Here is a 14,128-nt window from a genome sequence, read left to right on the forward strand (position 1 = left end):
TCTTAAAGAAGAACAAAACAAATTCTTGGCTGACGCTGAAATTTTTCATGGACAAGTGATAAGAAGCAGCAAAAGTTTGATCTTAAAAGTTTTTCAATTTTGCAACAAAACAAAAATATGCATGAAAATTCTTGATGAAATTTGAATATTTTTTAAATTGAAATCTTCTACTGAACAAACTTTTTCACATGCCAACGACCTCTCCCTTTTACACTGTAGCTTTGCGAATAAATCTTTAAGGCTTGAACAATCACAGGCATGCTGCAGTATGTTATTCCATTTATAATGGAATGCCCACTGGACAGTTTAACTAAATTCTGCTGAGTTCTTGCATAGCTGAAAGCTGTGCCTCTGTTTCAGCTGTGTCAGGACAACCTGATGCTGCACAACACCTTGAGGGCAAGGAGTGTATCTGCACTCTTGAGAGATCAGGAAATTTATAAAACAATAAAAGATTTCCCACAGGGTCAACTGTTTCAGCAGCTTTACATTACAATTAGTGGAGGCTTAGTAATTAAAAGTTAGAAGGGCAAAACTTTTCCCCTCACATATTTTGAAGTAAAGCCTAGCACCTTTACCCTTTCGTCTCACATCCCCAAATCTTTAAAAAAGCAGAGTTTTCCTGCAGCCTGTATGCTGGTGTAGGTATGTAATTCTTGTCCAGTCCTTACCATCTGACGTAAATCATGTAACACTTCCAGGTAAAATCTGAAAAGGAAGCTGACAAGCAGAGTTCTTCTATATTCTACTTTTCCACCCAGAGCTGATAGAGGGAGAAAAATTTCCTCCAGCACCAGCCTGCAAGCTTTGTTCAGCATCAGGTCATTCCATTGCCTGGTAGAAAAATAGACTAACATGAACACACACTTCTTTATAAATAACAGGCAGCTAAAGCTATTGTGAAGTGTGGGAAGTAATAAGTGAATCAGCATAAGTTATATCAAGAAATAACCTGTTGTTGGGGAGGACAGGCCAAATGCAGATTGTGAGAGGCTGATGATGGGATCTCCACTGGCAGAATCAACCAGACCCCATGCATCACACCATGACTCCTGCATTTGGCTTAAATACATTAAGATATCCAGTACCTTCCTATGAGCTTCTCACAGGACTTTCTTGCATTCAGTGCGGTTGAGCCAATGTCTCCATATAAAACACTCGGATCTACAATGGTGTCTGTGCCTGGACTGAAGAGGACTCGCATTCCAGAATTCACTGTGGACAAAGCATTTTTCTGACTTTCAGCCTGTCTGAAGGCTGAAATAAAGTCATCCTAATGAGAAAAAAAGCAAGGAAAAATTCCATCAGTGGCAGAAATTGATTGAAAGAAAACAAATCTATTATTCCTTTTATTTTAGGTGTTACCATTGTCCAAAGAAAGCAATATTTTTAAAGAACATTTGCTAGATTTACTGTTTCAGTTAAACTTTTTATTTTTCTTGAAGTACTAAGCTAATCATAGACAGACATACTAAGAGCGGATATTATTTGAGGTTATTTACATGTAAGAAAACATGCCAAATTTTAAATTTTATCAGCGGTTTAATGACTTCAGAGTGCTGGACAAGCAAGCCCGTTATAAGCCACTTCATGTATGGCTGGTATGTTTTTTAAATTGAATTCCAGCTTAGAAAATAGTGGTTTCTTCTCCAGGACACAGAGGCCCCACTGTGCTAAGGAACCTGATTTTGTGAAGATTTTACACTCAGAGATTCTACATTTTATGCTACAGTAATGGCATTTACAGATGGAGGTGCTAGAAACAGCTGGGCTTTCTATTGTCAGAAAGATTTTGTTCTTTCAAATCCACATATAGCAAAAGAAAACATGGTAGCAATTTTGGTCATGATCAGGCACAGATAAGTCCTTTGAAGGAAGTGTATAAAGTGCCCTTTCTGTAGCCCCAGAAAGAAACTTCAGATTCAGACAGACGCAGAACTTTTAAAGTAGGGGTTAGCAGGTTAGATCTGTCACTATGAATATGTGATACTCTCATGACAAATGTAAAGCTCAGGATTTTATGTTGAACAGTGAGTCTTGTCAGAGATGGAAAATTCTCTCAACAGGATTTACGTTGCTTCACATCAAGCTTTCCAAAACCAAAAGCCAGCAGCTGACAGGAACAAGAGGGAGAACTAACAGCCAGGTTACCATCTACACTTTCTGTTGACAAGTCTTGCAAAAGAAGTGTGCATGTGCCTTTTTGTTATGTCAGCAGAGTTAATCAAAAAGGCGATTCAGCATGAAAGTGAGTAGCAGAAGCAGCCTCCCCCCAAAATGGTGTTAATTTCTTGTGGTGAGGCTGCTTAATCTCACATGTTATTCATGTGACAGCTGACAGATAATTTTCTTGCCTTCGAAGTGACCTTTTGAGTTTGCCAGCAGTGCTATTGTCTTTTGTTCATTTTGTTGTCTCCACCTCTGTTGTTCTTAGGTGCAACTGTCTCTCTCTGAAAGGCAAGACTCTGAAATACCCTCTGTGATAGCTTTAGTTCTGTGGCACAACTTGTCATGGGACAAAGCAGGTTGGGATTTCTTTTTTCGTTTACTTTGTGGAGAGAACTAACCCATTCCTCCTTAATTTTCTCTTCCAGGCTGTTTGTCTCTCAAATCACCACTAAGGCTCAAAGTTTCTGGGCAGCAGAAGCACTGTTGCTGCTGCTAACACAGGTTATGCTTTTGCAGGCTTTGAGCTCATGGGAATCTTGTTTTTCATGGGAAACCTGCCATGGCTGGCCAGCCTCCCATGGACAGAAGCACTCCTCCAGCATGAGCCACATATGTTTAGAATGCTGTATTGCAGTGGGCAGCTACTCTGGGGTCTGACCCTCTGATGTCAAGGTTGGCAGAGATTCCTGTTGGTCACTCCCTCATTGACTTCAGTCACAACATACTAGCTTGTAGTTGGGTCTTCCTCTACTTGCCCCATACTTTTCCTCACATCCACTAGAAGGATATTTAAGAACACAGTAACAATGACATAATTTCCTCTGCCCCTAACCCCCTAAAGCCTCATGCTGCCACCTTTGGTCACAGTAGTTAGGACCTTATTTTGTGAGTAGTTGTAAGGACAGCTCAGGACTGTTCAGTGTAAATCACTAGTTAGTTAGTGAGAAGAGGCCAGAAATGAGCTTTATTGCTGAAGACTGTGTGACAATATGGCATTTTTCCTGGAATATTCAGGCAGCCCAAATTTCTGTGTCTGGAAGGGGCACAAGGGCACATTTAAGAGTGGGGGAAAAAACAGTAAGAGGCCCAAAGAAGTAGAAGATGATGGCCAGCTGGAAGAAATGGGAAAGGTGATGGAGGAATGCCAGAGCTTTCTTAGCTACTTCCAAAGCAGTAGTAACCTGCATGTTTCAATGCCTTCTGAAGATAATGGAAATATTCCTAATAACTACACTGGAACCTGAATGAAACCTCTGAAATATCGGGGTCTTACCTTCATAGGGTATGGGATGAGAACAGAAACAATGACCTCCTTGGGCTTTACGTCTACATGCTCACAGCCAGCAAGAAACCAATCATTTAACAGAATCTGCTGTTTACCATCTGTTGGAGAAAACTGTAGCCTGTTGAATGTGGAGCAAGAAGGAAACATTTCTGCATTGCAGATACAAATTTCATGGAATCTGTGCAAAAGAATATATTAAGGCCAATATGGCCTTAGTGCAGTCAGCTCCATTCAGGACCTAGCCTTAGACTGCTAAATCCTTTGAGTGGAAAGGCCAATCTTTATGATACATTTTAAGTGCAATATATTTCCTTATATGAATGCTATAGTCCCCCATCACACATAAAATAATGAGTATTTTATACTTTCTAGAAAATACATGTGTTACAAATGCTAATAATATTCTGAAAAACAGTGATTTTGGTTTAAATATGGCTGTTTTGTTTCTGCTCAAAAGCTCTTAGACCATTAAATCATTAAAGCATAGTAAGCTTTTAAGAAATTGTCAAGCACTGCGATGAGATGGAGAATCAGCCCTCTACATCTTTAGTTCAAAGACAGTAGAAATTGTTGCCAAGATTTTCCAAAGTACCCACAGATTCTATGTGCCACAGGTGGTACTTGCTTGGGTTTTATTACTGGAAGTGTTATTTAAACATGATGCACATGTATACACACACACACATGCTCAAAAGTACCAGTGACTTCAAGAGAAGTTTCTAGGTGCATGGCCCTAGAGAATGAACAGAAGTTTTTCTTAAAATGAAAGAGATATAAGCAATAAAAGCAAACAGTGGTGGAGTTACAAGATAAAGTTATCCTGTCTGATAAATGGAGCAATACAGCCAAAGGCAGTGTAGAAAGCAGACCTTTCTACCTGTCAGGCCTGCCCACCTCATTTTCATGAGATTGCTAGGTGTTGTTTCATTTTGCCTTATGAAAAGTAAAGACAGTGTTTTCTACTGGCAGACACTTTTTGCCAGTTAAAATGACAGGCAAATACAGGATAATGTTGTCCTCCATTCAGCAACATGTACCATTCTAATTCACCTAGCAGATGCACAATAGTGTTTAATTTGAAAACTATTACCTATAGCCACATTATCTGTTGCAGTGTTCTGCCCATCCAGCAAAGATATTTGGCAGGGAGTCCAAAGCTTACCTTCTGATGCCAAGTTGAGGACAGATTTGTCAACTGATAAGATTGGATTCAAGTCCCAGGTCGATCCCCTGCTTACAAACACATTAAAGTGTTAAAGTGTTAAAGTCCTAAAGACTTTAACAAACAACGAGGTTATTTTTAGGCTTGCCCTTCTTACATGTAACAGGGATCTGTATCATAACCTCATTTTATTCACTTAAAAGGCCTGTTGGAAGAACTTGTATTTGTTTTGTTCAATCTTAACTGAAGTTCTACATTTGTACTTTTTAATGTGAGTTAATTTATTGTTCCCTTCAGAAGTCCTGTCTCACATAATCTCTGTTGAGAGAGACCGGGTTTACTTCTCTGTCCCCCCCCCCCTCCTAAGAGATGGCCATTCCCTTAATTAAAGGAAGAGATACAAGGTATTGAGGTAATGGAATTTTAAAGGAAAATCAGGGACAAGATCAGAGATGTCTAATACATGGTGGGTAAACAGCCATGTGTTGATAGTCAGGCTACAGTATGACTGGGTGCAGGGTGTGCAGTACCTTACCAGAGAACCCCACTTTTCTTCTTTGCTCAGCCTCTTTCAGTTCTCTGCTCAGCCAGTGAGCAGGGATACTAGGAGTTTCTCTGGTTACAGTTCTCTGGATATTTGCCCCTGCTAACTAGTGTAGGACTCCCAGTTATTTCATACAACTTTTGTAATGGTATTAACTATTTAGCGTTTCAAGGCGTGATCCCAGCCTCACCCAGCTTTTCTCCATATATTTGTAAGTGACATTCACACAGATATGTCTGTAGTGTTGGCTTATTTACTGTCACTGCTGAATGCATACCGTCATGCTCCTGATCTGTTCTCCAGGTAGAGTCCTCGGGTGCTGCAAGAGAGCTTGGTAGATCTTTCTTTTCCCTTCTGGAAGTTTTGAGTCTGCCTCCATCAGGATGTTTCTGAGCTGGGCCAAGCAGCAGGCAGCTCCTATTACTAGCCCCGAGATCAAATGAGTTTAAACAGTGAAATCATAATGCCAAAATATAAATGCAATATATAGCTGATAAGGCCTCTAAGATTTGCTTTTGTACACAGGTCTTGTCTGCAGGAAGACAAAGAGAAATGGTATTAAGATGCATTTTATATTACATGCAATAAAAAGTGCAGATACTATTTGCTTATTCAGCGATAGTTCCTAGTATACACACAGACCTGACAAATATATATTGCGTATTTGCACACACCAATGCATATCCTTTTTTTGTGCTGCGTATCCCCAAAGACATAAACAACAATTGACTCATTAGGATGAAGGATGAACAAATTATTGGAATCTTCCAAGACCAAGCCACAAACACTCGATCACACTTCCAGTAGTATCAGAGAACCCACTACCATAGGCTTCAGTGAACACTGAAGTAAGCCTGCAGAGAAGTCTTCAAGTGTTATGTAGCATTTTTTCTGAACAAAGGGGCCATATTCTAAAGTAATCTTTTATTGATGGATCTGCTTAAATGCAGAGTTGCACTAATATTAGCATAATCATTGGAAAATATTTATAATTCAGTAGCTGCTGTAAATCATGGAGCTAAGAGAACATAAGGAGAGGAGGCAGCAACTGTAACAAAATTTATTTCTCTTATTTTTAATAGCTTGATTTCCCATAGGGAAGATGCTGCATTTCATTCTTTTGCTACAGGTGTGATGCCTCCACTCATGGAGGTGATGTGCCTAACAGACTGGATTCTTGACTGATGGACATTAGCACAGCCCTTTTGAGTCAGTGCATCTGTGATAATTTCTATTATTAGCTGAGAATCCAGCACAGCCACTTCAAAGAAAATCTTGTGATATTTTGGATTGGAAATTTATGTCTGAATATTTTGTGTTGAAAATCTAACCCTAGCCTAATCAATGTTCTGCAGGCTTTGTAGATCAATGGTTGTGATAGAAAGGCTCATGACCAGTGAAAACAAAAAAAAATAAGGCTGACCTAGGGCCTTCCCCTGTTTGCTGTTGCAGAAATTTGAGATTTGAACAAATGTATTTTCGCAGAACAATTTCATAAATTGTCTGTCACCATCCATCATCTCCAGACCATAGGTGAGCTGACTTACTGGTTAAAAGGCTTGGTGAAATGACTGCTACAGAGAAAAAAAACCCAAAACATTCTGCACCAATGAGAGTCAATGGTTCTTATTGCTTCTGGTTTCAAAATACAAAACCCAAGTTAATTCAGTCACCACTGTTTTTACCATCAGTAGAGGTAACTTGGAGACTTACCATCATTTGTGCTACTCACAACATGCATTTCTGGAATGCTAGCAGGATGGAGAATGATTGGATGATAGACACCATGGCGATTTTTTTTGAGTCCTGAAAGGCAAAGTACAATAGTATGATCGGAGATCTATTTAAAGAATTAACCATATTCCTTGACACAGAGACTGAAAAGTTCAAAACCATTGTAACTAAGTAGTTTCAAAGTCGTTGTGCAGTATCTTGAATATCACATTTTACTGCTTTTACCAGGTCCACTTCATCTGCTTCTTTCTGCAGTCCAAAGGCTGATCTGAACTCCAAAGTCCAACATTCTCTTTCCTGACTCTTGCTCCTTGTTCCTCTGGACTGGTTTCTAGTCCTTTCCTGTATCACATTCAGATTTCACCTCTCACCTCAGAGCTATACACAATTCCACACCTGCTTCATCATGTTTCTAGCTACTCACTCCACCTTTCTATATGAGCAACATAATTCCCTTGTTCTCTTCTTGTGCAATGTCTTTTAAAAAAAAAATCCCCCAACTTGTTTATACATGTAGTAACTAGATTATCTCATGACATCTCTCTATTGTAAACCTCAGGCTTTCTATGGTAGTCCTCTTTGCTGTGCAGTAACTGTTTTAGAGCCTGATCTGATGACAACAAAGAGCGCTTTCCCTTGATGTGAAGGGACTTGAAGTTTTTAGACTTAAGATTTGGCACTTTGCCAAGTACTGCATCATGGGGGTATATTACTAAACAAATGCCATGCCCTTTGCTGGGTAATGCATAGATAACTACAAGACCCAGAGGGTTCTCTCTTGATCTGTGCCTTTACTGTCCCAACAGTGAAGGAAATATTCTTACCAAATTCCTCCTGACTGATTACTCCCTCAAAAAAAAGTTAACTGACAATTTATAAAAGTAAAAAAACCAGCATCCATAATATGCAGAAACTAGCCAGTGCCTGGATATCATGGCGTATGGGGTTACTGTGTTCTTTTCATGGGCATTATTTATTTTGTGATGCTCAAGCTAACATGGATGTGGAGTGTTTGGCTCTCATCAGCATAAGTCAGTCCTTCCTTTTTCACACCAATTGTCTCTCTGAGGTTACTGGGAGAAGTTATGCAGCACAAATCCTGGGCTCAGGTGATGGTGATACTAGTCCTAATCTAGTTATTGACATGCTGCAAAAAATCAGAGGAAATTACATTGGCCTAAACATTGAAGCACAATCATTGCGGTGAGAGAATGCATTTAGGATTCCCAGAAGATAAAATGCAAGATTATGTGCCCACTGCATAACGTAATCCCTGTGTCAAAAGATCTTTTGTCCTTCCATACCCACACTGGTGTTCCCCAGAACCAGGGGTGCCTTTGGATACTTGGCTTTCAGCTCCAGAAGCTCCTTCAGGCTAGTGGGAGAAATCCATGTTGTTCTCTTGCCATGGAAAAACAGAGTTGTTCTTTGCTGCTCTTGAGCCATTCTCTGTGGTGGAAATGACAAAGATTTGGTAATTTTGACTAATGTCAATATAAACCACCATATTGATAACTAGGACACTATGTCATGATAGTCAGTGAGACATCAATGGGGCTTTTCACCTGGGGTTCCTGAAGTGCTGTACAATGCTGAGCTTTTATTGTAACTATATTATTGCTCGAGAAACTGAGATGAGAATCAGCTAAATGACTTGGTAAGAGACACACTAAATGAGCGATAGGAGAAGATTAATCTTATGTTTTCCTTTCTCCTGCTCTGATGATTCTGAAAGACACCCTTTGAATGTGATGTAAACAATAAAGCAATGTGATTGGACTTTGTGGGAAATCAGGATGCCAAAATCTCACTGCATATGTGACAGAATACAGGAAGTGTATTCTCTTTGTCAGGAAGGATCACTGCATCCCCGTTTGCTGAGTGTCTTGTACCTACTGTACTAGACCCAGACTAGTTTCAGCAATATGTAAAATGTTTTTTAAAATTAAAGTACCTACTTTCCCATTTGTCTGCAAGGACTGATCTTTTCAGAAGTATTGTCTCCTTGGGATGGTTGATTGGTATTTACATTTTTGTTTAATCAAAGTGTTTTTCAGGCACCTCCTGTCTTACAAGACTAAATATATCCTTTTCTTCCCCTGAGAATACCATATATGTTCTTTTCATATTTGACAAGTGCCATGTGGAATCATGGTTTCAAAATATGCAAAAGCTGAGAAACATCTGTCTTTGCACACAATTCAATGAACAAACAGACCAGTGGACAAGCCAGAGAATTGTTGCAACTATGGACTGGCCTTCTAGGTAAAAGACATGCCTGAAACGCGAAAAAGGAGCTATGTGTCTGTGGAACCAGTCATAATCTTAGTGGTGTGGGCACCCCTCCTGCCATAGAAGAATCTGTCACTAAGTATTACTGCCTAGATACCTTCACAGCTGCATTTCACATGCTTTTTCCAGTAATCCAGACATTTAAAGCATATTCACCAAGCAGGTTTAATTTCTAAGCACAGAGTTTAATGCCCAACCTGTTTAAATCTACTAAAAGCTTGAAACAGACTCCAACAGTATTAGAACAAGCTCAGCACAATCAATCAAGGTCATGTTAAAGACCTAGTGTAGCCTAGAGAAGCAGTTCACTTGTCTTGGCAACTCAGTCTGAACATGTAGAACAGATGACGGCACCTCCTTTCTGGCTGAACAGCTTTTTGAGCCAGCAGCAGTTTAGCCAAGATCTTTAATCCAAGTATAAGACTTGCAAAATGTCCATTTAATACTTGCATTCTTAAAGCACGAGTCTCTCAAAGGCAGGTCAAGTAGCAGAAAGGCAAATCTGCCTTCCACATCATGATTTCATAAAGGAGCTTATGCCTTACTATGCCTTACTAGTTCTGCACTGAGAGTCAATCATTAAACAAGGAAGTTGTACTCTGTGACAAATATTTACAAAGCTGACTGCCTTGCAGCAAATAGCATTCTGTAATTCAGTCACAAACCAAAGAACCATGCCACACTTTCCCAGAACTCAAATGAACTTTTGTGCCTCTGAGGTGGCTGTGTAACAGCAGCAAGAAATGCCCATGAATATTTGCAAAAGGAGTGCAAACAAGGAATTTCACAAGAAGCTGTTGAAACATGAGTGAGGATTAAAAAACCAGCCTGGACCTGCCTATTTGGATTCTACTCAGTCTGGTCTGGGTAAATCCTGCACTACCTTTTCACAGCTCTCCTCTTGCCTCTCTCTGCAGATCATGGGCACTTTACACCTCCTCCTTTCAAGTTTCCATCTGTCCTTCTGTGACTCTCCAATAACTACTGCAATAAACCGTCTTCTTTCCTCTTGCTTTTCCTGTGGACCTGCAGTGTTTCCCACGTGTAAGTCCCGTCTCAGGTTGCCAGGATCTATGTACCAGTTGGAAGGAAACAATGGGTCCTGTGGTCACTTGAGTCCAACAGAGAATCACAAGACAGAAAAGATGGAAAAGCTCATTTGGGAACTTTCAAAGAATACTATATTCCACAAAAAAGGTCAACTGGTCCAAAATAAAATGATTCTGAGTAAAGAGTTCTTTTGGGAAAAGTCTGCAAACACAGTTTTGGTTCTGGAGAGGCAAAAAATTTCTTTTTTGAAAATATGAGCTATTTGTAATAATGACAACATATAGATTATCCACATTAAAATGTCTCATTATGTTTGACTAAAACTGATCTTTTCTGTTTATGTGAGGATAGATCTTTCATCTTAACAAAAACATAATGTTTTTAACATCTGCAGGAACTCAGTCATGCTTCCATGATAACAAAAGTCAATAAGGCCTACCATTAGTTCAGGAGGAAGTATAAATTCCTGTGTTGGATCCACGGGTGGGAATTCTTCTGGATTGCAAAGACCTGAACGAATCTGCAAAGAAACTGGGGGGAAAAAAAGGAGAATGCATATTTTCAGAGTAAGTTGCAAGTCTTTGTCGACAGATGAGATTCTTTCCTGAGGTGACATTGAGTTTTGACACTTTATAGGTTGAGTTGCATTTAAAAATTCAAGATGCCCAAATTGATTTTTAATGTTTAGTTCTGTTATACTTATTCACAAATTACTCTAAAGACAGGATACGATCATACTAATCACTCTCAAGCCTTTGCTTGAAATACACCAAACCTCAAGAAAGAACTTGCAGTATTTCCTGAAACTGGTCATAGCAAATGTGTAGCAGCCACATTGGGTCAATTGTCTACTGTGGGAAGATGCAGTGCTGGATGGTATAGTTATGTTCTTTTCATAAGCTGTGCCTGTTAAGGAGCAGCATTCTTAAGTGCATTGCAAGGGTACATGTAAACCTAAAGTCAGTGGCAGCTGTAAATGCCCAGCACATTTAAAAACTAAAAGAGCCAGATTTTCCAAAGGCTCAACCAAAAAGAATTTCCAAGTGAAGCTAGATTCCAGGTAGGTACTTCAGGGAGGCTCAGCCTTTCCAGATACCACCAACTGCCCCAAAATAAGAAACATATTTGAAAATATTGACCTACCCTAGCAAAAGATGCATAGCTGCCTATAATTGGCTTGTATCCTGAGCAGGGATTTTCAGAAATATTTAGCCAGTGCTAAATGCCACTGTGTATCCCATTTGAAGTCTCCGGTGTGAACGACCTTTTTATGATTTTGAGATGTCCTTAAACCACCATGGCTATGACAAAATACCACTTTGGAACATTGTCTACTGCTCTTTGAGTCAAATCATACCTATGACCTTGGCAATCAAACATTTATCCCTTTATTATACTTTTTACAATTTACTGTCTGAAACCTACCATCCAGAGCAGAAATTATCTGCTCCATGGAAGGTTCCACATGGTTTCTCAGTAAAGCATATATGGACATCACCATTGCAGGGGTGCAGAAGCCACATTGGGAGCCATTGCATTTGGCCAGCCTTTCCTAGAACAAAACAGAACAACAGGCCCTTGTTGTTCCAGGATATGGCTTCCCTGGCTTTCTGAATAGCCATCTTAAGGTATGTCATCTACCGGCTGTAGGCCAGTAGCAGCATTTTGACTATCCCACTATGATCATTCATGAGGAAAATGCTCAGAGCAATCACCTAGTTAAAGAATAATACTCGCTCCAGTTTAGGCCCTCATGATCCTAATTCCTTGGTATGAGAACAGAATAAGGCCCAAGACTTTCAGTTTATACATCAATCGTATGTTAAATATTTGTAATCATGAAGGACAGAACACAGAACATCTCCTCAATCAGAGCTTCAGCACAGACCAGTCCCAGAGTCAAGACCCTTGGAAAATAATATTGAGAAAAAAGAGGATGTTTAGAAAACATTCTTAAACCTATGTGTTTAGACTGTGCTTTTGAGGGAGAAGCCAGAGTGGAGGAAGTAAAGAGCTGACCTAATCCAAGGGAAATCTCTGGCACACAGGGAAAATGCGCCTAATTTAATACCTGTCAGTCTGGTTGCCACCTGGAGTCACTCATCCCTTACTACAACATATGCAGTATGTTGTCCTCAATGAGATGGCCAGATGCCATGCTGGTGACTAAATGAAACTGACTGATGCTCTTTGTTCTTCCCCATCCCCTTCCGAAACCTGGCATCCTACATAGCATATGGTTGGATAGCCCTGTGTTGTGGAGATTGTGATGTGCTCCCTGCACGGTAGTACGTTAGGAGGAGCTCCTTCCATGCTCCATACAGGGCCAATCACAACCCAGCAATTGCTGTATTAATTCCTAAAAACACCTGTTCATCTAAAAAGATTAGACAAAATTCAGAGTTTCTAGAATCCCTTCAGAGAGACTACATTGCATAGACTCACGGCACCTTCTCACAGATCCCAACTTCATTACAGACATAGGACAGGAAAACCTCATTAGCTTGCAGCCCTACACAGTTCAGCTTACTCTCACCTGAATTGGATGAGTCCTGGTTTTTATGCTTGTAACCCCTCCCACGGTAGTCACAGCAGCACCGTGCAGTGACCATATGGGGAGAAGGCAGGAGTTGGCAGAACGATGTCTTTGAGGTGTGAAGAACAACTGTGGTCTTAAATAGCTTTGTCATATGGGTCCATGGAGGAGGAAACAAAGGATATATACCCCAGCTAATCTAGAAATGCTCAGATTGATCAGAAAGACATGGGGAGAAGGATATGCAGGCATACAAAATCCTGCACTTGGACCATGAGAGTATGCATCCTGCTCCTACAGCTGGGACTTAGGCATTAAGTAATAAGCTTTTCTAATTAAAGAAGTGGAAGGTTAAGTTAAAAAAAAAAGAAAAAAAAAAGTACTGCGTATTTTGTTGAAACCAAAGTCTAGAGACAGATGTAATGAAGTCAGGCACAGCATTTCTAATGGAACAAAGTTTCAAGAGCCAGGGAGAGGAAGGAAGTAGAACTCCTAACTTTGCTGTGGGCAAAACTGTACAATTACAATGTAATGTGTCTATCGCTGAAGTCCATGGAGATTTTATCAGTGATTACATGAAACAACTAATGAAGACTTATTAACAGTGACATATCCTCACATAAGCACAAAAGAGTCAGGAGAGGCAGATGACAAAAGAGCTGCTGAAATCTCAAATCATAAAGAACATAATTTAAAAACACAATTTCCCCAGAAAGCGGGGAGGGGGGGCGGTTGGTGTTGGGGTTTTGGTTTGGTTTGTTTTTTTTTCAAAGATTGAAAAGAGAGGATCTAAATCTCTGTTATTGCGTATAGTGAGGCCAACCGTGTAATCACCTTTGTAGAGGAAGGCCATAGGTAAAGCTTTTAAATATGTACCAGAACTCCCCTAAATCCATCTAAATGGAAATAAACCAAATATTTCCCAGTGAATGTCAGTTTTCTCAAAACACTAAATTACTACTTCCAAATATCAGCGTGAGGATACTGTCTCTGCTTGGCAACTGGATCATATGAGGATATCATCACAGTGCAGGCGCCACAGCCTCCTACTCCACAGCCATATTTTGTACCTGAGAGATAGGCTGCAAAGGAGACCATTAAAGAAAAAAAAATTACAACATTCAAAAGTTACTTTTTCTTTATATTCTTCTGAGTCTCCCTTGTTTTATGAGCATGCGCAGAATTGGAGGGATCTTCTGACTAGACAGCTCCAGAGACAAGAAAATGTGTACAAGATAGATGAAAATAGAGCAGATAAAGAGATGAGAAGGGTAAGGACAGAGAGAGAAATGAGTGTGAGGCAGACTTCCAATACAGAGTTTTTCAGCCTCTACAGTCAATACCTGGTAAATTCCC

The 14,128-nt window shown here is 39.9% G+C and overlaps 1 pseudogene; it reads right to left on the reverse strand.

Moving 5' to 3' along the window:
* Positions 1-14,128, reverse strand: part of LOC142083852 (aldehyde oxidase 2-like) — a 51,136-nt pseudogene that overhangs the window by 34,026 nt on the left and 2,982 nt on the right.

The sequence above is a fragment of the Calonectris borealis genome, chromosome 6 (genome assembly GCF_964195595.1).
Source record: "Calonectris borealis chromosome 6, bCalBor7.hap1.2, whole genome shotgun sequence".
NCBI classification, from domain to species: domain Eukaryota; kingdom Metazoa; phylum Chordata; class Aves; order Procellariiformes; family Procellariidae; genus Calonectris; species Calonectris borealis.